This window comes from Schistocerca piceifrons, chromosome X, assembly GCF_021461385.2.
Source record: "Schistocerca piceifrons isolate TAMUIC-IGC-003096 chromosome X, iqSchPice1.1, whole genome shotgun sequence".
In the NCBI taxonomy this organism is placed as follows: Eukaryota; Metazoa; Arthropoda; class Insecta; order Orthoptera; family Acrididae; genus Schistocerca; species Schistocerca piceifrons.
The window spans coordinates 28578163-28603159 of record NC_060149.1 but is presented as its reverse complement, the minus strand read 5'-3'; the positions used below and the strand labels follow the sequence as shown (position 1 = coordinate 28603159).

The following is a 24997-nucleotide window of genomic DNA, read 5'->3' as shown; positions in this document are numbered from 1 at the left end:
CTAATTTCTGAAATAACTGGGAATGGATTGCATTAACAGTACAGTCAATATTAAATTAGCTTCGGCTGCGAGTACAGAAATTGTCTACTCTTAGACTAACGTGCAGAAATGTGTAAAGGGAATCAGTCAGCCGAGACGCGATTCACAGGGCTCGTTGCCTTACCTGAAGCATATATACCCCTTATCGGTAGCTCGACGTACAGAGAGATTTTTGGGCGGGCTAAGTGTTTCCCTAGCTCTGTTCCCTCTACAGATTTACTTTTCATCAAAATTAGTGTGTTCAAAATGTTAAAACGTTTGTGAATTCCTAAGGGACCAAACTGCCGAGATCATCGGTCCCTACACTTACACGCTTCTTAAACTAACTTAACCTAACTTACGCCAAGTACAACACACACACACACACACACACACCCATACCCGGGGGAGGACTGTAACCTCTGGCGGGAGGGGCCGCACAATCCGTGACATGGCGCCTCAAACCGCGCGGCCACTCCGCGCGGTAAAAGTAGTGTGTTTCATCAATGGATAGCGCTCATTTGTATCATTCTTTAACCACATACTAGTGTAATAAGGCACGAATTTGCGTATTGCTATACCTGACTAACTTGATTGCGATAAAAAGTAAAGCTTAAAATAAAAGTGGGAAGCGAGACCAATCACACCCGATATAACGTGTCATGTCCTGCCATTGTTAGGTTGTAAGCAAGCAATGATAACAGGTACTTCATCCAATGTATGCCATATTTTGTTTTGTTAGAGACATAAGAGTGTTGGTTTAGTAGTTGACTGAAATGAGGTTCCCTCGCTACGGCACTTTATTATTGTCTTGCTGAAACCGGATATATTGTCTACCAGCACATACCCAATTTTTATAAGCAGCTGGTACATCCTTGACTTCAATAGCAAGCCTAGTATAACTGACAGTCTAATAGATGCAGCTTCCAGTCACTCAAAGAATTCCAAAGAAGCTAAAATCATACACACAAAGTACGTAATACGGCCCACGAAACACGTCTGCTTGTGAAAAAAAAGACCTAGACAGTATAAAGCATAACACTGAAACACTGACTCAAAAAGCTAGACATAAAATCCGATCTTTTTAAAATAAAGAAAGTAGGCAGTAAAAGGAATGTCAATCGAACCAACAACGACAATATTAACAAAAACATCCAGGCAGACTAATTCAAACGTTGAAGACGAAGAGGAAAAAAAAGAGCTAAATAGCTATACAATATTTTGGCAGAACGGTCTAAGGCGCTGCAGTCATGGGCTGTGCGGCTGGTCCCGGCGGAGGTTCGAGTCTTCCCTCGGGCATGGGTGTGTGTGTTTGTCCTTAGGATAATTTAGGTTAAGTAGTGTGTAAGCTTAGGGACTGATGACCTTAGCAGTTAAGTTCCATAAGATTTCACACACATTTGAACATTTTTTGCAGAAAGATCGGCTTTGTTGAGGAGGTTGAATGGCGAGCACAAGCGCCAATAGTCGCTTCCTTCTTTGGCAATAAGTGGTCCCCAGAAAATGAGGCGGCCAGCAAATAAGCAATACCAAGAGGCACAGCCTCTGAAATTCTGTCGCAGCTGTCCGTCGCGTGTACTTTGAACATTTATCACTGAATTTAATGTTAATTCCCGTACGGTGATGGCTATAGTGTAGTTGTGGATAACACACTCGGAACACAACAGATATTATTGGAACGCTGTTCTACCCTTGTTGCCTCGATTACAAGCGAAAATGCTCATTGAGCTATGGTGGCTGAAGATTTTCTCTCTACACGATAACATCAGACATCTAAACGTCCGGGACAGGTTCATTCACGATAGGTGACAAAGTCCCCTGTAATTCTTGCTCTTCTGTAACCATTCTGTGTAAAGTAGTGAAAAAATGCATTCAAAAAAATTTAAAACTTGGATCAATTCAATATTTATTTATTTGGAGGTTGGTGCAATACACTATACCTCTTTTAGATACAGGCGCTACATTTCGGTATAGTGGCGCTGGAAGTATAACCTGTAGCCGTGCGCCAAGCTGCCTCGTGCGAGCAGGAGGAGCGGTGGACGTGTGGTGAGCCGGCGCGCCGGACGGAAGTGACCGGAAGAGGAGGGCTGTCCCCTTCACGTGGGCACGCTTAACGACACTTACTTTATGGCGGCGACAGAGGAAGCAGGCGCACCTGCCGAGATTGTTGCGTCCCTGGCGGCCGATGGCGCACTTCACAGCTGCCAGCTTCCCTCACTGTAGTCGTTCCGTTGGGCGAACATACTTGAACAACATCGTCAAAAAGACTATAGGTCAGACGGTATTGTCTACCGATATCGGATCATATAGCTTGATTACTAATCCAATTTGCTGGTAACCAGTGGTGTTGATTGGATTCCAGCCGTGAGTTTACTACCAGATGTGGCTGTTGTTGCGGGTTGTTCCGCGTAGTGCTGGCTCCGTATAAAGATGCCTGTCTGCTGTCTCAGCATGCGAAGGGGTCCACGGAAAACGAAGAAAGCCCGTATTTGAGCAACCCCCCTCCCCTTGTGCTTTCTGAAGGCCGAATTGGCAGTAAGTTTTCGATATGAAATGGAGTACCGGGTAAATATTTAGCCACAATGCCACCCCCACCCTCTCCTTCCCTCCTTGGTACCCCTTGCATTCGTCTCAGTTTTTATCATCATCATTCCGACACAGAGTTGGTGATGATTCGTTCTTGAGAAAACGGTACAGGTTTTGGATCCTAAAAAACGTCCGCTTATTTTTCGATAAATGGAAGCTAATTTTAGTTCTCTATTCCAGCCTACCTGCCGTTACACACTCGTTGTTCCCTTTCTCGTATATCTCTTCTTTGTGTCTTGTCCTAAAGCAGGATGCTGCACGGATGGGAACATTGAATTTAATTATCTTACAGCCGGCCGTGTGGCCGAGCGGTTCTAGGCGCTTCAGTCCGGAACCGCGCTGCTGCTGTGGTCGTAGGTTCGAATCCTGCCTCGGGCATGGATGTGTGTGATGTCCTTAGGTTAGGTCAGGTTTAAGTAGTTCTAAGTCTAGGGGACTGATGACCTCAGATGTTAAGTCCCATAGTGCTCAGAGCCATTTGAACCATTTGAACTATCTCACACGTCGGTTCCCATTGGTAATAATCATTACTGATAGCCTTCTGCTCTGTAATCATACTCGACAGAATACTACGTGTCGCAGCGTTTAACTGAACTATGTGATCAGCAGCTTCATTAAACTTTCCGAAACAACAGACACCATCTTCATATAGGTAAGGCTTACCGGCCAATGATCTTCAGTGCGAATGCACTCACATTGCTCAAACTCTTACGGGAATCGGTAGATTGAGTGCCCCGAGTAAGGAGTATAATGGGCAATATAGTGTGTGGACAGTAAGTTGGAAATGTGGGTCTCACGGGGAGCGTGCCAGAGGTAAGTTCCCGCAGTCGCACTATCTTCTGTGTCCTCAATGGCTCAGTCGGATAGAGCATCTGACGAGATTCCGGGTTCGAGTCCCTGTCAGGGCACACATTTTCAACTGTCCCCGTTGGCATTTATAAACGCCTGTAATCAGCTAGGTCTGGATTTCATTTTAATTTCATTCATTAAACTTTGGTCCATTTCGCGCGATCAACTCTTATTTCAGGGAGCTTTTTCAATCGTAGACGAATCGTTTTAAAGTCAGTCTTGTGACTGAACCTTACAGCCATTCAATACGGTAGCGACCCTGTCGACTGACTACTACTCGTCGCGACTCTAAACAAACCGATTGTTGGGGCCAGAGACACAGTTCTGCTTATTCTCACAGCTCGCCAACGCTCTTGTTGCCCGCTTGGCTCGTATGATCACATCAAGCTGTGAGAACAACCACCTTACACCACAGTCATTTCAGTGGAAGGAGGTAGGTATATATTAGTTCTCTCCCTCTCCCTTAACGTTTTTATTTGTATTTTTTCATTCTAAAGTTGAGGAGTTTCTAACCAGTGATCAATCTGGCAGTTAACTCAGTGTTCTGATGACGATTTTCATCGGCAAGATAATAATTATTCAGAAAATTAAAGATTGTGTACGCAGCTGGTGCTGAGTGTGACTGCGTCATACACTAAGCAACTTAAGCTTTTTTAGCTGTACAAATATATGTCATACATAAAAATTTCTTTACAAACATGTCATTGTACTGCTATTTCCATTAAAATCCAGTACTCAGTTGAAAATGTGATGTCCTCTCGGAATTAGTCTTAGCAGATGAACTGCGTTCTATACGTTTTTAAAAACAAGAGAAGTGAGTTGTTACATTATTTTTCTCTCTTGAGTGAGAAATTTCTTGGACCGTGACCAGCGCAGTTCTAGCAAATCTTACACAGTTTTTCTTGAATTCTTTCCAAATGACTCGAGACGAGCAAGTTCTGCAGTTTTCTCGCGAATGAGTTTCGAATTACTTTAAACAACTTCCTTTTCATTTATGGATCGCCGCACTTATCCAGTACTCGATATGCACGAGCATAAAATCAATGCGAGCGGAAAGCTTAAATTCGCCCTCCTCCTTGCATTTTTCTGCATTTTTCTATAATTGCACGCAATCCTAGACGGCCATGTGAAGACGAACAAGCGTGAATGTCAAGCAGATTATGCTGAGAAGTATAAACTTAACCTTCTTAGTTAACTATATCTTACTTTTAACAAGGTGTTTAAGTGGTACCGTCTATAAGTACTTGGCTGAGAAAATGTACAGAATGTAAAACGATACTCTCAAATGTAGTTTCCAGGAACATATTAATCGTTAAGTGAAAGGCGTGTAGTCGATTACAGTTTACAAATACCATTGTAGCCCCTAAAGATTGCTCCCTTACGCGCTTCGAAGATGTCTTGCAGCACAGTGGTAAACTGATCGGAAAGTACTTTTCTGCTGTCGAGATAAAGTCTTTAGGAATTTCATAGACACCTTGGAAACGTCAGCAGTAGTTATGTTAGTGACGAAGTTGATTGCCCCACTGCTTCGTTGCGACTAAATAGTGGCACAGTTCTAAAATACTACAGTCGTAACCGATTCAGTTATCGTTCCATTGCATGACTGGTCACCGGAAGAGCGATTTAACGTGGAATTTTATCCGTAGGAAAGGCAGATGCCGGGCCCATATTTATTGTGATAATCTTTGTGTGGACTTCAGTCCGAAGACAGGTTTGATCCATCCCTCCACGCCTGCGTATCCTGTTCATCTCTGTGTAACTACTGCAACCTACAACTATTTGTACCTGGTTACTTGTCCAGGCCTGGTCATTACCAAATTGACTATTCCTGGATGTCTCGGGATGTGTCCGGTCAACTTATTACGTCTTTCAGTCAAGTAGTTCCATGAATTTCTTTTCTCCCCACTTTGATTCAGTACTATTCCGTTAGTAGGTAGCTCTACCTGTCGAAACTTCGACATTATTCTGTAGTACGCTTGAAAAGCTTCTGTTGTCTTCGTCTTTAGTGTTTGCCCCCCAGTTTCTCTTCTGTACAAGTCTACATTCCTCACAAATATTTTCAGGAAAGACGTCCGAACACTTACGTACTAGCTCGTGCTGAAAAGCAATGCCTCCGAATTTTTTTTGTGTGGAAACTCTTGCAGCTTCTTAAATAAAAGAACCGTTATTAGCATTCTGTTCGTTTATTCGTCTTGTCTACATATTAGCAGCTGTGTGCCGCTAGAGGGCTCCGAATTGTAGCATGTAACATGGCGGTGTGTAACATAACTACGCCGATCCTTGAGAAACAGCGTGCTATAAGAGAGTTTCGAAGAGTTAGCCCACCCACGCAGCTCCTCCTTCGACATGACAATGCCATACCACACACGAGCGCTGTTACATCTGCAACAATACGACACCTTGAGTTCACTCATCGATCATCCTCGATTTCATCTGTTTCCAAAATTTAAAGAACACCTTCGAGGACTTCTCTTTGAAACTGATGAAGCGGTGCAAGTAGAGGTGAGGTTCTGGCTACGTCAGAGTCAAACATTCTACAGTGACGGAATCAATAAACAGGTCTGTCGTTGGGGGAAATGTGTCCGTCGCCAGGGTGAATATGTTGAGAGTAAAATTAAGTAAACAAAAGTAAAGATGTGGAATGTTAATAACGTGTGTTTCGCCTAAAAAGCCTTAAGAGCTTTCACATAATTTCGGGGGCATTACTTTTCAGGACGCCCTCTTAGAGTTACGTTGCATGTTAAAATATTTGGAAGCGTAATTCGCGCGCGGAAGAGGTCTTTACAAAACCCTAGTTTGCCACGTTCATTTGTGTTGTTCATCAAACTTGGTTAGAATTCTAGTTGCAAAATTCCGAGGGCCGGCGTTCCAGAAGTTAAGAAACGTTCCACTACGTCTTCCAGTGACCACGATCATAAAAAAATAGAGAAATTTGGCCTCATACATAGTCACAAAAATTCTTTCTTTGCGCGTAACATTGCGAATGGAATATGAAGACGGACGGAGGAGAGGAGGACAATACTGGTACACTATACAACCTACGGTGACTTGGGAGGGGTGAGACAGAGACGGGGGGGGGGGGGGAGGGAGAGGGAGAGGGAGAGAGAGAGAGAGAGAGAGAGAGAGAGAGGTGACATTTGAACGTGGTGGTATTTGAACTATTACATGTCCTCTCCGACCTATTTCTGGTCCAAAATGTATCTACGGAGGTTTACAAAAAAGAAAGGAAAAAAATCCTGGCTTACCTGCACATTTAAATTTTCCAGTACCTGTGAACATCGTCACTCAAAACTCCTTGAGAACAGGGCACAGAAGCTTATAAACTCTGCTGTCTATTGTTCCGACCACAGAGGTAACGCGGTATCCCGTAGCACTCAATCATTTTAGTGTTAGATTTATCGTGCCTTTCTTTCCGGGACATCCTAAAATGACGCGAGTCATTTCAAAGATGACAGTTTTTTTTGTGTCGTTGTTCAAAAATGGCTCTGAGCACTATGGGACTTAACTTCTGTGGTCATCAGTCCCCTAGAACTTAGAACTACTTAAACCTAACTAACCTAAGGACATCACACACATCCATGCCCGAGGCAGGATTCGAACCTGCGACCGTAGTGTGTCGTTGTGTTAGCGATTTATCAGCATCATGAATGCAGGATGGGAATCGTTTAAGATAATAATTTGCACTCGATACATTTTGCTGTATGCTAAAGTGCTTTAAAAATTAATACTATCTGTGCCCTCGTAATAGACACCTCCACGGGCAATTTATAATATTTTCGAGCTTGTGCTGTCTTGCTTATGAATGCACATCGGATGTCATTTGTGGCCCCGTCCGTTCAAAGTACTTCAGGTACATCATGCGTGTCCTTGCTGTATCGCCTGGACATGATCTGAAGCTTGTCACGTGTATCATTCCTATTCTTTTTTTGTTTTAATGTTATTTGTGTGAGGGAATTGTGACAAAAATGGTCGAAGCACTCCTTGCTGAAACTATTTCAGGGTAATGTAAGACAGATATTATGTTTTGTCACGGACTTGGTATAGGCTACGGCCAGATCCCGGAGTGTCTTCTTTTGTAACAGGCTCCAGCTCCTCAATAAATTCTTGTCACCCGCTCGTCAAGCTCCGCTGGGAGTTTCGTGTTTCCTCATAACCCACTGAGGTTCCTCTTCCCCCGCACTGGCCGCAGTTTTTCGCGAGATTCCCGTTTCAGACAGAACACATTCCGCTCCGTAACTGTTGTGTCCCTCTTTACAAGACTACAGAAACGAGCTTCGCCTCATTGGCGCGTTTGCCGCTGACGTGTTAGCCACTAATGGATTTCGGTGACTGTGCCGTGTTAGGGTGTGGGTGTCTAAGAGGTTGGACACCACCGCCCCGACATTCCTGAAAAGGACAGAAATAACTCGCAGTCTTCGCCGAGGAGCTATCCTGACAATACCGCAGCGCACCAGTTGTGTATCGAAGGTACCCACGTCAGCAGTCCGCAAGCCACCTAATGGAGTGTGACGGAGGGAACTTCTCACACTATTGTCGTTTCCACTTCTTTTCTGTTCCTCTCGCCAGAGGTGTGGGAGGGAAGCCACTGTAATCATGCCTCGTATGAGTTCGAATTTCTGTAATTTTTGTCGTTTCGGGCATTTCGCGAGGTGTAATGTGTTGCGTCACTCTTCATGTTGGATTCGTGTCGGGATGGGTACCGATAGGTTACATTTAGAGAATTAAAACTTACTACTTTTGCAGTCACGTAATTAGGTTCAACGAAAAGCGCATAACAAAGAACCAAATTCACATCTTGGGAGCTGAAAGGTTTCGCAAGACGAACTTCAAAACTGGTATATATGAACGCGTCTCACCTACAGGCACCTGTGTTCTATCAATCAACCGAAACATTTTTGTTACGTTCCTCTGTTTCTGTCATTTTCCAAATCCACATCCCCGAATTGAGTTGCCCCTTTTTATTGGATTACAATCCCGACGTTCAGTGAGAACTATTTACGTGTGCAACAACAAAAATGCAGTGGGAATGCATTTACATCTGTTTGCCGAATGTTATGAAAACAAACACTCGAAACCGACGTTTCATGTAAGTCACATGCAACGAAAATCTGTAACGCGACCATCTGTGTGTGGCGTGTTTATAATTATGTATTATTCATATTTTAGGACAATTAATCTGTAAAAAAAAAAACACCACATGTCATAAAGAAAGCGTGTAAACCGTCTGAGGATGAATCACAACGATTCGAAACCGGTACGGGAATCCTTTGAATAAAGGAACTGAAAGTAAATTTGTGGCTGGTTGCTGTCCTAACAACATCAACATTTGTCTTCAAACAACAGCCACGTTTCCATCATGTCATCATATGACAAAATTACAGTTGTTTATGTTTAGGGTCAGATGTCAATCCCTGCACCAGGCGTCGATCGTATGCAGGTCTTCTTGCGTTTCACTTCAATTTTCTAGCGTTGCGACTGCTCTGTATACAGCAGTATTATCATCATCATCATCATCATCGCGGAACCTCATGGAACCTCCGACCTCAATCAATATGTCATTTATAATTCATAATGTGAAAAGTAGTGATCCAGTAACATTCCGTTGTCGTGCGCCCGAAGTTACTTTTACGTCTGGAGATTTCTCTCCGTTGAGAATTACACGTTGAATTCTGTTAGCATCACGCAGCTGGTCTGAGATTCCGCACGGTCTTATTTTGTTCGTTAGGCGGCGGTGCAGAACTGTACTGAACGCCATTGGGAAGTCGAGGAACCCGGAATTAATCTGGGAGGCTGTATCTACTGCTTTCTAGGTCTCGCGAACGAACAGAGCGAGCGAGATTTCACAGGATCGTCGTTTTCGGATCACATGCTGATTACTAAAAAATGGTTCAAATGGCTCTGAGCACTATGGGACTTAACTTCTGAGGTCATCAGTCCCCTAGAACTTAGATTAGTTAGGTTTAAGTAGTTCTAAGGACATCACACATATCCATGCCCGAGGCAGGATTCGAACCTGCGACCGTAGCGGTCGCGCGGTTCCAGACTGTAGCGGCTAGAACCGCTCGGCCACCCTGGCCGGCTGTTGATTACTACAGACGAGTTTTTCGGTCTCCAGAAGCGTCATAATACGCGAGCATAAAACGCGTTCAAAAATTCTGCAACAGACGGACGACAGAGGTATAAGCTTATAGGCTTCTGCGTTTGTTCGATGACCCTTCTTGAAAATCGCAATGATCAACGCATTTCCCGGTCAGCATGAGCACTTCGCTCCTCCAGGGACCTATGGTACAATGCCGCTAATAAGGCAAGCAAATTCTATTGCTTACGTTGTATAGAATCGTACTGGTGTCACGTCAGGTCCAGTGGCCTTCCCTCTGTTGAGCGATATCAGGCGCTTTTCTATGCCATAGTCAATGATTTCGATATGTCACTTTGACGTCCGTCCGAAGATTTAAAGGAGAAAATACACTGCGATCTTTGGGAACAGTTGTGGTAAAAAACGTTTAGTATTTCGCCCTTCTGTGTCATTCTGCCATTATGATCTCAGTGTCTGGACAGGTGGTTTGGATGCTTTTACTGATTTAACATAAGATTAAAACTTCTTCTGTCTGTGAACACTTAGCTATTTATTTCCTGTCTTTTGAGGAAAGCGTACTGGAATGATAAGTGGAACAACATTGATTTCTGATTCCAAAGAACATTTTTATCTCACCTTTCTAGAATTATGGCAAAACGGAGCCGCTCTCAAATGCGCAAAAGTGCAGAACTGATTCCGAGAATAAAGCCGGGACACGAACAGACTGTAGCTACAAAGAAAGCTAGCCACGGAGCTTAACACCACCGCGTTAATGTTTCACCACTCCCCGTGCAAGGAAAACTCGTTCCCGATTGAGCTTCTGTAATTCGCATGCAGAGCACTTCCTAGCCACCTCCATAAACAAACACCAGCACCGTTGTCAGTGGAACGTGCACGGCAAATGCATTGCATGCGTGGCAGAATGAGCGGTGTAAGGCTGAATGGGTGATACACGCGTATAGTTTGGGGTTGAGAAACGCAGTCCGGTGACTAAGGCGCCAAGGAATGCAAGCGCTGCCTCATTCCGCTTCTGGAAAGCTGTTTAAGAAGCCATCCCGTGTTCTTCGAAAGCGATATCGATAAGCCGTAAAGCACTGCGCTGGAGAAAGCCACAAAACATAAACTACGTCACGGTTTTAAGTATTCCACCCGGAGAATTTATCACGAAAGGAAATGAAGCACTCGGCGGGCTTTTCACTCTCATACCCCAAAGAAGGCTGCCTAAACGATTAAAATTTCGTTAGAGTACACGAGAAATCGCAGCTGCTGACAGGAGCGGATATTTGCGTGCCGCTGTATCCTCGGTGAAAGACATTCGTCAGATGTTTCACTGTAGGGAGACGAGAAAGCGTATAATCCATTTTCAGAGGAAACTACCTTGTTCGGTACTACACTTCCGCTTTTATTTTAAGATACGTGGTTGGAATTTCGCGCAGACGCTTAGAATGAGGAGGATACTTCGATTAAATCGTTATTCGAATTTTCACCTCATGACGAAGGGAAATAACACATAGAGGTCTTTGTAGATAAAGTAATTCGGTATATTTTGGACTCTACTGCTGCGTGCGCGATGCAGAATGAAACGCTTCAATCGTATGTCTTGCGGCCTCTACGGGATCGTTAGATATGTTGTTATAGTATAGTTCCTATTTCTAATTAAATAGTGTTTCTGGAAAGTTTGTAAGCAGGCTTTCGTGGGATCAAGCATCTGTCAGGAAGTTTTTTCAGCATTTATGTGACGTTGCCACTTAGTCCTGTTTGGTATGGGTCCCATACACTTGAGCAGTACTCTCGCACGTGTGCTCTGTAAGCAATCTTCTTGTTGTCTGACTGCATTCCCCCGGTATTCAGCTAATGAACCAAAGTCTGCCATCCGCTTTACCCACAACTGAACCTGTAAGTCCGTTCTATTTCGTATTCCCACAAATTGTTACAGTTAAGTATTTGCATGAGTTGACTGATTCCATTTGCGACACATTAACACTGTAGTCACACGACTCTACAGTACCGTATAATGTAAAGTGTACAGTTTTACATTCCTGAGCATTTAAAGCAAATTGCAACTCTCTATACTACTTTGACTAAATATTTGTGCAGCAATTTTTTGTCAGGTAGTACTTAATTACAGGTTTGTCTGCCGGGTCATGAACAACAAGGGTCCAGACACACTTTCCTGGAGCACGCGTGCAGCTCCTTCGACGCCTGCCAACGTTTCTCCCTACTGTGTCCTCCCCGCCAGGAGATCCAAAGTCCAGTCACAAATTTCCCTTGATACACCATACGATCGCGCTTTCGATAACAACCGTAGGTGTGATACTGAGTCGAATACACTCTGACCAAAACCACCGTGTCGGCGAGCCAACTGAGAGGTTCAGGAGACCTAGTCATTCACTTGCATATGTTACAAATATGATGTTGTTCACAACACGCTCCAAGTGACCTAAGATTACCTTAACGAGCATACAAGTCCTGGATGTTAGAATCCGTTAGATCCTTAGGCGCACACAGATCGTTGAGTATTCAGATATATAGGTCAACAACCACACGCAAAATCTGTTATTTACTGGAGTAGGTCCAGACTGCAGCTATTACATACTCATTACCCGTACAATTACGAAAGAATGACATAGTACCTATTCCACTCTTCGGTAATTGCACCGATAATGACAATGAAATAGTTGAAATCTAGATCTGCTCCAGTAAGTGATGGATTTTGCGCGGCTGATTTCTGGTCCTTCTTTAAATTAGTTTAATTGCTCTCGAAAGGAGAACAATATCATAGCAATAGAACAACAGGACGTGAAATTGCGATAACTGAGGTACGTAACCCAGATTGTCATAAGGCCAACCAATGCATGACGTGCTAAACAAATCGGAGTAATGAGGTGCAAAGAATTACCTTAACATCAGGGGAGAATGGTGCCAAATGCGGTCGTAAGCTACGATTATTCGTCAAGGTACCGAGGACGTCTCAGTTAAACTAGAGACTAATGTTTGGACCATAGTCAATCAGTGACAGGCTACGGAAAAGTCAATGCCCTATTTAGAATCTCTCTCCTCTCTCTCTCTCTCTCTCTCTCTCTCTCTCTCTCTCTCTCTCTCTCTCTCTTTCTCTCCCTCCCTCCCTCCCTCTCATACACTGCTGTGGATGTGAAGCAGTACACCTTCACCTCCTCAAAGGATGCCCTTAGTGTAGCGCATACATCCTGGAATGCTGAGTAGCTGCCGTCTGCCAGAAAAATAAATGGAAAAACTGAAGAACACAGGGTGGAAACGAAATAAACATCTCGAGACTGTCCTTACTAGGGAAACGACTTATTTGTAGCTTTCGGGCCGGGAAATAAACTGCAAGCTGGGTTAATAGCAGTTTCCGTGGTAACCTGGCCAGCCTGGGTCTTCATCTCCATGCAGAGAATATTTTGTCCCATTGCTGTCATTTTATACAGAAATCATGGTCTGTTATAGGCTGTTATAGTCTTCATTAATTGTGCTTCACAATTAAAGAAAAAGATTACTAGAGCCAACTACGGACAGTGTTTTCCTTTACGGAATTTTTGGAGGCTGTGGACCCACGGAAAAACAATATTATAATTGTTGTCATTCCCTTTCCTGTTCCAAACATTCGGCATGCCTCAGTAAGAGTTTTAGTCTCCCTTACTTTGTTGGGCGGAAAAGTTGTGTAGTTGCTATCAGCGAATTTCATCCAATTTCGCGGACCATTTGTGTAACACTCCCGTCCTGATGAAACCGACCTGCAACAAATGTAGCTGGTCACCATGTCTTCCTTTAATCTGACCGGCTGGTGTTCCAAGCCCTCGAGCAGTTTCCAAGCAAGCGTTCTGTATGTGGTCTCCATTATAGATGCCCCACACTTGCGAAATAAACCGTTTTGGCTTCCGCATAACTGATCGTCTGCTCTCGTTCCATTTCATATAGTCTCCCCATGTTACGACTGGACATTTAATTGACGTGATTGAATCAAAGAACATACCATTAATACACAGGAGTGTTTTGTCCACTCGCCCATGTAAATTTGCATTTATCCACGTGTAAAGCAAGCTGCCGCTTAATTGTCACTAGTTCCGGCCTAGGTATATTCAGAGAGCTAAGAGATCAAATACAGAACTGAGTTTATTAGATGGAGGAAATGACGGAGTGTACAACTCCCCTTCTCAAATTGTCTTGCTCGTCAGTATTTCCGGTTGCCCACTGCTAGCGTTGTTTGCTGATGGAAAAACCGAAAAGCGGCAGGAAGGGGTATGAGTACGTGATCGGATCTCGTTGAAAAGTTACAAAAAGTTAATTATCATCAGCTTTTACAAGATGTACTTCCAGAGAGTGGAAAATCCGAATGTGGTAGTTGTATGTGCGAGGTGACCAGCTGCTGCGGTTGCGCTTATCTGGAAAGAGCTGAATATTTCTCGCCTCTGCTGTTTGTTACTTTGTGACACGCGGAATTGTTTGGAACGGTGAGCTGGCGCGCTAAGTGACGGGAGCTGCCGATATCCATTCTGCATCGGGACACAATCCCTGCGACAGTTTAGAATTTGACAACACGTTCTTTATCGGAAATCCGAAAGCTTTCAGACGTCCGCCAGCTTACCGGGCGGACCCTTTCACTGCGTAGGCGCTGTGATGTGGCACGTTGAGGCCGCACGAAAGCGACCGCCGCTAAATTAAACGCGAGTCTCCAATCTGGGGACCGAGCGTGGTTGAGGGAGCGGGCTCCTATCCGGGAACATCGGGGCTTCAGATCCCTGTCCGACATCCTAATTTATGTTTTACGTGGTTTCCCTAATCCCTTCGTGACAATGCCTCGATATTCGCTTGAAAAGGGCGCGCCCAAAATATATATATATATATATATATATATATATATATATATATATATATATATATATATATATATAGGGTGATTCAAAAAGAATACCACAACTTTAAAAATGTGTATTTAATGAAAGAAACATAATATAACCTTCTGTTATACATCATTACAAAGAGTATTTAAAAAGTTTTTTTTTTCACTCAAAAACAAGTTCAGAGATGTTCAATATGGCCCCCTCCAGACACACGAGCAGTATCAACCCGATACTCCAACTCGTTCCACACTCTCTGTAGCATATCAGGCGTAACAGTTTGGATAGCTGCTGTTATTTCTCGTTTCAAATCATGAATGGTGGCTGGGAGAGGTGGCCGAAACACCATATCCTTAACATACCCCCATAAGAAAAAATCGCAGGGGGTAAGATCAGGGCTTCTTGGAGGCCAGTGATGAAGTGCTCTGTCACAGGCTGCCTGGCGGCCGATCCATCGCCTCGGGTAGTTGACGTTCAGGTAGTTACGGACAGATAAGTGCCAATGTGGTGGCGCTCCATCCTGCTGAAATATGAATTGTTGTGCTTCTTGTTCGAGCTGAGGGAACAGCCAATTCTCTAACATCTCCAGACACTGTAGTCCAGTTACAGTAGCACCTTCAAAGAAAAAGGGACCGAAAACTTTATTGGCTGAAATGGCACAGAAAACGTTCACCTTAGGCGAGTCACGTTCATACTGAGTTGTTTCCCGCGGATTCTCAGTGCACGCTGAACAACTGTCGTCGATTCGCTTCTGCCGTACTCAATAACATAAAAAGCTTTCTGTTGAGCGGTCGCCATCTTAGCATCAACTGACGCTGACGCCTAGTCAACAGCGCCTCAAGCGGACAAATGTACGACTAAACGAAACTTTATAGCTCCCTTAATTCGCCGACAGATATAGATTATATACTCCTGGAAATGGAAAAAAGAACACATTGACACCGGTGTGTCAGACCCACCATACTTGCTCCGGACACTGCGAGAGGGCTGTACAAGCAATGATCACACGCACGGCACAGCGGACACACCAGGAACCGCGGTGTTGGCCGTCGAATGGCGCTAGCTGCGCAGCATTTGTGCACCGCCGCCGTCAGTGTCAGCCAGTTTGCCGTGGCATACGGAGCTCCATCGCAGTCTTTAACACTGGTAGCATGCCGCGACAGCGTGGACGTGAACCGTATGTGCAGTTGACGGACTTTGAGCGAGGGCGTATAGTGGGCGTGCGGGAGGCCTGGTGGACGTACCGCCGAATTGCTCAACACGTGGGGCGTGAGGTCTCCACAGTACATCGATGTTGTCGCCAGTGGTCGGCGGAAGGTGCACGTGCCCGTCGACCTGAGACCGGACCGCAGCGACGCGCGGATGCACGCCAAGACCGTAGGATCCTACGCAGTGCCGTAGGGGACCGCACCGCCACTTCCCAGCAAATTAGGGACACTGTTGCTCCTGGGGTATCGGCGATGACCATTCGCAACCGTCTCCATGAAGCTGGGCTACGGTCCCGCACACCGTTAGGCCGTCTTCCGCTCACGCCCAAACATCGTGCAGCCCGCCTCCAGTGGTGTCGCGACAGGCGTGAATGGAGGGACGAATGGAGACGTGTCGTCTTCAGCGATGAGAGTCGCTTCTGCCTTGGTGCCAATGATGGTCGTATGCGTGTTTGGCGCCGTGCAGGTGAGCGCCACAATCAGGACTGCATACGACCGAGGCACACAGGGCCAACACCCGGCATCATGGTGTGGGGAGCGACCTCCTACACTGGCCGTACACCACTGGTGATCGTCGAGGGGACACTGAATAGTGCACGGTACATCCAAACCGTCATCGAACCCATCGTTCTACCATTCCTAGACCGGCAAGGGAACTTGCTGTTCCAACAGGACAATGCACGTCCGCATGTATCCCGTGCCACCCAACGTGCTCTAGAAGGTGTAAGTCAACTACCCTGGCCAGTAAGATCTCAGGATCTGTCCCCCATTGAGCATGTTTGGGACTGGATGAAGCGTCGTCTCACGCGGTCTGCACGTCCAGCACGAACGCTGGTCCAACTGAGGCGCCAGGTGGAAATGGCATGGCAAGCCGTTCCACAGGACTACATCCAGCATCTCTACGATCGTCTCCATGGGAGAATAGCAGCCTGCATTGCTGCGAAAGGTGGATATACACTGTACTAGTGCCGACATTGTGCATGCTCTGTTGCCTGTGTCTATGTGCCTGTGGTTCTGTCAGTGTGATCATGTGATGTATCTGATCCCAGGAATGTGTCAATAAAGTTTCTACTTCCTGGGACAATGAATTCACGGTGTTCTTATTTCAATTTCCAGGAGTGTATATATTGGAGGAGTAATTTTCATACACGCAAATCAAAAAAAGTTTTCATTGCCCCCTTCTTTCGAAAATCATGGTACAGAAAACAATTGGCTCTGAGGCGTACGTGTATATTCTTTTGCAATGTTTTCAGATAATCAAATAATCGCCTGTTTCCGATCGGAGGTTCTCACAACACTCCTGAGCAACGTCAATACGTGATCTAACGTCCCCTTGCTCGGATGCGGGCTTGAATTCGTTTTAGCATACCATCGATGAGATCATGAAGTCAGCTTTGATCCAAATTGCCTCACTCTTCGGTGGCGCTCCTGCTAAGTCGCACAGAGTGCGCGGTCGTTGTCGACGTCGAAAAAAGCTCGTTTCAATCGATGTCACTCATGTTCGATTGCGTTCATTTATAGGAAACAGGCCACTCCATTCTGGTGACCGTAACATGGTGAATGAGCATGTTGCCGAGAACAGCACGATGACTACTCGAGCTATCATCCATAAAGATGAAAGTACCACCAAAGTTTTGGCGATACAGTCTCTGTACACGTTGTAGAATCTCGTCCATATACCGTAGAGCAGTGAGATTGGGCTCAATATGCTCGAGAGATGTCCCATGTAATGCCACTCCAGAACATCACTGCACTCCACCAGGACCGTGATGCACACGTGGGACACAGTGTTTGAGGCGTTACATATCACCAGGTTGTCTCCAAACACCGTGTCTGCGATTATCAGAGTACAAACAGGTCAGAATTTCGTCCGTAAACAACATCCGACACCAATCTTGGGGCATCCATTCTGCGCGATTACTGTAACGGAGTGCACGGTGTTGGGGTCCTCGGGAATGGAGATTCGCATCATGCAATGATCTGATGCGATACATGACGTCCTGTAGCATCTTCGAACGCACTCAACCCACGGTTGCTTCGACTGTAAGTCGTGGATATTGATGGTCTTCTGCACCTGTCGAACGTGCACGGCCGGTGCGATTTAAGTCCTCGACACTACCTGTCAATTGGAACCGATCTCATGTCCCACAGTATAAGTTATTTCAAACATAATACTCATAGATAACATTCACTTAATCTACATCTACATTTATACTCCGCAAGCCACCCGACGGTGTGTGGCGGAGAGCATTTTACGTGCCACTGTCATTACCTCCCTTTCCTGTTCCAGTCGCGTATGGTTCGCGGGAAGAACGACTGTCTGAAAGCCTCCGTGCGCGCTCTAATCTCTCTAATTTTACATTCGTGATCTCCTCGGGAGGTATAAGTAGGGGGAAGCAATATATTCGATACCTCATCCAGAAACGCACCCTTTCGAAACCTGGCGAGCAAGCTACACCGCGATGCAGATCGCCTCTCTTGCAGAGTCTGCCACTTGAGTTTGTTAAACATCTCCGTAACGCTATCACGGTTACCAAATAACCCTGTGACGAAACGCGCTGCTCTTCTTTGGATCTTCTCTATCTCCTCCGTCAACACGATCTGGTACGGATCCCACACTGATGAGCAATACTCAAGTATAGGTCGAACGAGTGTTTTGTAAGCCACCTCCTCTGTTGATGGACTACATTTTATAAGGACTCTCCCAATGAATCTCAACCTGGTACCCGCCTTACCAACAATTAATTTTATATGATCATTCCACTTCAAATCGTTCCGCACGCATACTCCCAGATATTTTACAGAAGTAACTGCTACCAGTGTTTGTTCCGCTATCATATAATCATACAATAAAGGATCCTTCTTTCTATGTATTCGCAATACATTACATTTGTCTATGTTAAGGGTCAGTTGCCACTCCCTGCACCAAGTGCCTATCCGCTGCAGATCTTCCTGCATTTCGCTACAACCCTCTAATTTTGCAACTTCCCTGTATACTACAGCATCATCCGCGAAAAGCCGCATGGGACTTCCGACACTATCCACTAGGTCATTTATATATCTTGTGAAAAGCAATGGTCCCATAACACTCCCCTGTGGCACGCCAGAGGTTACTTTAACGTCTGTAGACGTCTCTCCATTGATAACAACATGCTGTGTTCTGTTTGCTAAAAACTCTTCAATCCAGCCACACAGCTGGTCTGATATTCCGTAGGCTCTTACTTTGTTTATCAGGCGACAGTGCGGAACTGTATCGAACGCCTTCCGGAAGTCAAGAAAAATAGCATTTACCTGGGAGCATGCATCTAATATTTTCTGGGTCTCATGAACAAATAAAGCGAGTTGGGTCTCACACGATCGCTGTTTCCGGAATCCATGTTGATTCCTACATAGCAGATTCTGGGTTTCCAAAAACGACATGATAGTCCAGCAAAAAACATGTTCTAAAATTCTACAACAGATCGACGTCAGAGATATAGGTCTATAGTTTTGCGCATCTGCCCGACGACCCTTCTTGAAGACTGGGACTACCTGTGCTCTTTTCCACTCATTTGGAACCTTCCGTTCCTCTAGAGACTTGCGGTACACGGCTGTTAGAAGGGGGGCAAGTTCTTTCGCGTACTCTGTGTAGAATCGGGTGTAATATCCCCTACGTTCCGCTAACGAAGCCTGGGAAGGAATAGTGAAACATTCGACAAGCTGTTAATAGAAATCAGCGGCTATGCTGGGGAGCAAAACGTGTAGCATGCAACACTAGCGGCATATAAAATATAGACAACAATTTTAACTCTAAACTAAAATTAGTCCGCTTCCGTACCTGAGCGGAGAGCGTGCCTGATGGTTGTGCCAAGGATCGTGTTCCATTTACAGTACTGTTCGGAATTTTTTTCTTGCGGAGGGGACTGGCACACGACGCGAGGACAAATGAGGAGCTACTGGAGCGGTAAGCTGAGCACTTCCCGGAGGACGACACGGCGTCCGGAGTGCCTGGTCGTATTCGAGACCATTTTGTGTAAGGAACAAGGAGTATTTAGGTAAAACGAGAAACATAGTGTACTGGTTACACGTAAAACAACAAATGAAAACTGGTGAAGAAGTTCTTTTTATGGTTTGAAGTAAGTCCACGTAAGCTATAGGCCTTCCTCTAACTAATTAGGTATGTCATTATTTGGTAAGTGGAAGGTAAACCAGAGTCGCTCCAGTACGAGCCTGCTTTGTAGTCAGGCACGTCGATGTAGCTCACACCAACTAACAGCTTGGAGCCAGCGTTACCTAATAATCTCGAACAGGAAAAGGTTATGAACTATTATGAAGAGGAGCGCTTGTCCGAAATATCTGATTTTTTAAGAAAATGGTTAAAAAATAACCAAAAGACTGCTACACACACTGCCTGCAGCAAATTGAAATGGATATGCCTGTCTGGAAAAGGAACGGTTCACAGTAAGAGAGGAGCTGGTTGTCCAGCATCACTTGGAGCATGTAGCGCTACAGAGATAGTGGCTCGATAATTCCTGATGCAGCAAAGCGTCACGAATAGATCATGATGCATGCGATGATCAGAACTGGTCTTCGACCGTACGGCTGAGCAAAATGGAATCCGATACCTGTGGAACAGTTCTGCAGTCCTGTAAAACAGTACACTGAGACGAGTAGTACGAGTCGGAATGAGAATATGCGGGGAATACGTGCTTCTTATTTCTGGTTTCCTGAGTTGTGAAAAGGCATCACTGGGGCATTTCGTCTCGCTATGACCGTCGTATGAGGCAGCGGTAATTTTGTGACGATCCACAGGGTGGAATGTATCAGAGAATTCACGGCAGAGACGGAGAAGCACGTGCGGCGTAATGCCGGATCGATGCGTCCAACTATTTCCTTTTTCTGCGGCGATATCAGGTAGTGGAATGGAAGAGATAAATAAGGGTGATATGCAGCCCCGAGCACGTGCTTGCCGGTGAGTCGCGCAAGATGAATGTGCATGCAGATACTGTCCAAAAGTGACTGTCTGCACAAAGAGGGCAGATAACGCAGCCGGATCTCGCCCGCCAGAAATCTGAGCAGAGGGCAAGGAAGCTGCCAATAGGCGGAGGAGGCTGCTAAAACGCGTCTCTGGCTGTTTGTTCAAATGGATGACATTAAAGACACCACAGGCTGAAGGCGGCGACTGTTAAACACGGATATATATTTTACTTTAATTCTAGCATTCAACCACTTCTAACAAAAACGCTTTACGACAGTGCAAGCTCTCATCTCCATGTTCTGTTCAGGAAACTACACCATTAAAACTTCCTGTCGTCACGTATAAAATCAAAAACACGGCCTACTAGCTGCCTCTGACTCGCTTACAAGGGAACCTCCCCATCGCACCCCCCTCAGATTTAGTTACAACTTGGCACAGTGGATAGGCCTTGATAAACTGAACACAGATCAATTGAGAAAACAGGAAGAAGTTGTGTGGAACTATGAAAAAATAAGCAAAATATAAAAACTGGTCATCAGTCTTGGCCACATAGGCAACATAAAGGAGAACGTGAGCTCAGGAGCGCCGTGGTCTCGTGGTAGAGTGAGCACCTGCTGAAGGAGAGGTCCTTGGTTCAAGTCTTCTCATGAGTGAAAATTTTACTTTCTTTATTTTTGCATAGTTATTATCTGTCCGTTCGTTCATTGACGTCTCTGTTCACTGTAATAAGTTTAGTGTCTGTGTTTTGCGACCGCATCGCAAAACCGTGCGATTAGTAGACGAAAGGACGTGCCTCTCCAATCGGAACCGAAAACATTTGATCGCAAGGTCATAGGTCAACCGATTCCTCCACAGGAAAACACGTCTGATATATTCTATACGACACTGGTGACGGCATGTGCGTCATATGACAGGAATATGTTGTCGACCCACCTAACTTGTACACTTGGCGAATGGGTAAAAAGATTCTTCTACCTTGCCCGATTTAGGTGTTCTTGTGGATGTGATAATCACTCCCAAAAAAGTGATGAAAACATAAGAGTTTGTCACATAAACTGAAAATAAAAAATTAAAGGTTTCAGTGGATGGAAGATTTGAACCAAGGACCTTTCGTTCCGCACCTGCTCACGTTACCACAAGACCACGGCGCAGCTGCGCTCCCAGCGTCCTTAATGTTGCCTATCTTGCCATGAACTACTCAGTTTGTATATTTTGCTTATTTTTTCACAGTTCCACACAACTTCTTCCTGTTTTCTCAACTGATCTGTGTTCAGTTTTTCAAGGCCTATCCGCAGTGCCAACTTATAACTAAATCTGAGGGGGGTGCGATGGGGAGGTTCCCTTGTTAGAATTTCTGCCCGCCGGCCGCGGTGGTCTCGCGGTTCTAGGCGCGCAGTCCGGAACCGTGCGACTGCTACGGTCGCAGGTTCGAATCCTGCCTCGGGCATGGATGTGTGTGATGTCCTTAGGTTAGTTAGGTTTAAGTAGTTCTAAGTTCTAGGGGACTGATGACCACAGCTGTTAAGTCCCCTAGTGCTCAGAGCCATTTTTGAATTTCTGCCCACTGCCGACACTACCAGAACCAGCTCCGCTTCTTTCGCATCAAACTCGCCATCTTCTTGCAGCTGGTTCCTTCCTACTGGACAAAGTGAATAAATGTCCGTGTATACCATAATATACGAGTATATGTACACCCCTGGGTGGAAACATTGACCACTGCCCACCGCGAGTCCGGGAATCTCCCCTGATAGCGTTGCGGGCACGCGATGCACTAAGGAAAGTGTATAAGCGCGGCAGAAAGTAATCGGCAATAGTTGTCGCGACGATACGGGCCGCAAATGGGTAAATCCACTGACATAAACGACTCTGACAAAAGGGACACTGTTATGGGCCGGAACCTGAGATCGAGCATCTCGAAAACGGCAAAGCTGGTCGGCTGGTAGCGTGCTAGTGTTGTGAGCATCTAGGGAAAGTAGATACACGGCCGCCAACTCACAGAATGTGGTGGTCGGAGGTTGGCCTGCACTGTAAAACAGGATAGGCGGCGATTTGTGGCAGATATGACGACAGAGTAGTTTAGTTGTGTCATGTTCCGTAGATCTTTTTCACGATTATTTTATCGATATGATGTGGAACAAGTCAGATTAAAAGATATTTACGCACTCATCAATAGCGCTCATATTACTATCACTGGAACCGAGCGAGGTGGCGCAGTGGTTAGCACACTGGACTCGCATTCGGAAGGACGACGGTTCAATCCCGCGTCTGGCCATCCTGATTTAGGTTTTCCGTGATTTCCCTGTATCACTTCAGGCAAATGCCGGTATGGTTCCTTTGAAAGGGCACGGCCGATTTCCTTCCCTATCCCGAGCTTGTGCTCCGTCTCTAATGACCTCGTTGTCGATGGGACGTTAAACACTAATCTCCTCCTCCTCCTCCTCCTCCACTATCACTGAAATTTTTAGTTCTACACATACAACTACATTTAGAGGTACAATTTTTTTTCTCTCTATTTTTTTCCAGGCACAAGTGTTCCGTAGCACAGTGTTAAGCGCACATTGTTGAGAATGGAACTCCACAGCAGACCGCCTACATCCACATGCACACGCCGCTAACCACTGTGTGGTTGAATACCACTTTCCTTTCCTGTTCCATTCGCAAATAGAGCGAGGGAAGAACGACAGTCTGTACGTCTCCATATGAGCCCTAATTTACCTTATCTTCGTGTCCCTTACGCGAAATAAACATAGGCGGCAGTAGAATCTTTCTGCAGTCAGCTCCAAATTTTATCAGTAGATTGCTGTGGAAAAAAACTTAAGTCACCCTTCCAGAGATTCCCGTTTGAGTTCACAAAGCATTTCCGTAATAACTAGCGAGTTGATCGAATCTATTGGGTTCTAGGCGCGCAGTCCGGAACTGTGCGACTGCTACGGTCGCAGGTTCGAATCCTGCCTCGGGCATGGGTGTGTGTGATGTCCTTAGGTTAGTTAGGTTTAAATAGTTCTAAGTTCTAGGGGACTGATGACCACAGCTGTTAAGTCCCATAGTGCTCAGAGCCATTTGAACCATTTGAATCTATTGGTAACAAATCTAGCAGCCCGCCTCTGCGTTGCTTCAGTGTCCTCTTCTAATGTGACCTGGTGGGGATCCCAAACACTCGAGCAGTACTCAAGAATTGGTCGCACTAGTGTTCTGCATGCCGTCTCCGTATGCTCGTACCTCCCTACGCGTTCCCACGTCAACCCACGACTATAGTCAATTAGGAGAGCAGTGGGCACAAGTTCATCGAGATTGGATCGCGGATCAGTGGAAACGTGTCCCCGGGTCAAACGAACCACGTTTTTTGTTACACCAAGTCGATAGTCGTGTCCGGGTACGCCGCCATCCAGGCGAACGGGCGAAATATGCACTACCTGACAAAAAAAGTGAATCGTCCAGAACGGTAGAAGAAAACGGAATAAAACTACGCGGGTTGAGAGGGTATGTAATGATTACAAAATATAGCCAAATTAATAGGGCACTTGGCGATACGGGCACACTCATCAGTAAGGCGTTGCAGTCCCTCTGACCTGGATGCACTGATTCGGTTGGGAAGGGTGTTGTAGAACCGTTGTATCCTCTTCTCAGGCAAGCTGAGCCACATTTGCAGTATCTGGTACTCGATTTTCTGGATATTGACGCTGCGTCCAAGCTGGCCCCAGACATGTTCCATCGGGGACAGAGCTGGGGATCTTGCTGGCCAAGGGAGTGTCTCAACATCACGCTGTCAGTTCGTAGAGACACGGACCAGGTGTGTATTGTCCTGTTAAATAATATGAGCACGATAGTGAAAAGGCGGGATGTCCGTTGTGCCACCAGAGTTCCCTCAGCTACTACCAGCCGTGACCTCAAGTCGTACCCGGCGGCTCACACACCACGACTCCGGGAGTAACCCTGTTGATCCTCTCCAAAACATTGGGAGAACCCCAGGTCGCCGCCACACCCGCGGACGATAGTCATCCGCAAGCCCTTTTCGAGCTCGTGTCACGTGTCGATAATGCGTCTTTCACGAGTACGCGGCATCTCCGTGTTCTTCAGACTGATCATTCCAGCATCTGACGCTGTTAAAGTCCCTTATGTACCCTAGCCGGCCTAGCAAGAGTGCTAAACACGAGCAGCTCTAGTCCACTCTGGTGGCCGTTCTACGTGTCACAGAGAAAAAAATGGTTCAAGTGGCTCTGAGCACTATGGGACTTAACATCTATGGTCATCAGTCCCCCTACAACTTAGAACTACTTAAACCTAACTAACCTAAAGGCCCGTCCACACGCAACGATCTGTCTGCGCAAATCACATCTGCGCAGACAGATCGTTGCGTGTGGACAGAAGATTTGCACCAACCTCAGGTGTGTGCAAACCTGGAAGTTGGAGTTGGAGGTTTGAGCGAAACCTCTCAAATCTGTGGGTT

At 45.7% G+C, this 24997-nt stretch overlaps 1 protein-coding gene across 1 annotated transcript in view; it reads left to right on the top strand.

Moving 5' to 3' along the window:
- LOC124722165 (latrophilin Cirl) overlaps positions 1–24997 on the top strand; it is a 799917-nt gene that overhangs the window by 168912 nt on the left and 606008 nt on the right. The gene's annotated exons all lie outside the window — the stretch shown is intronic.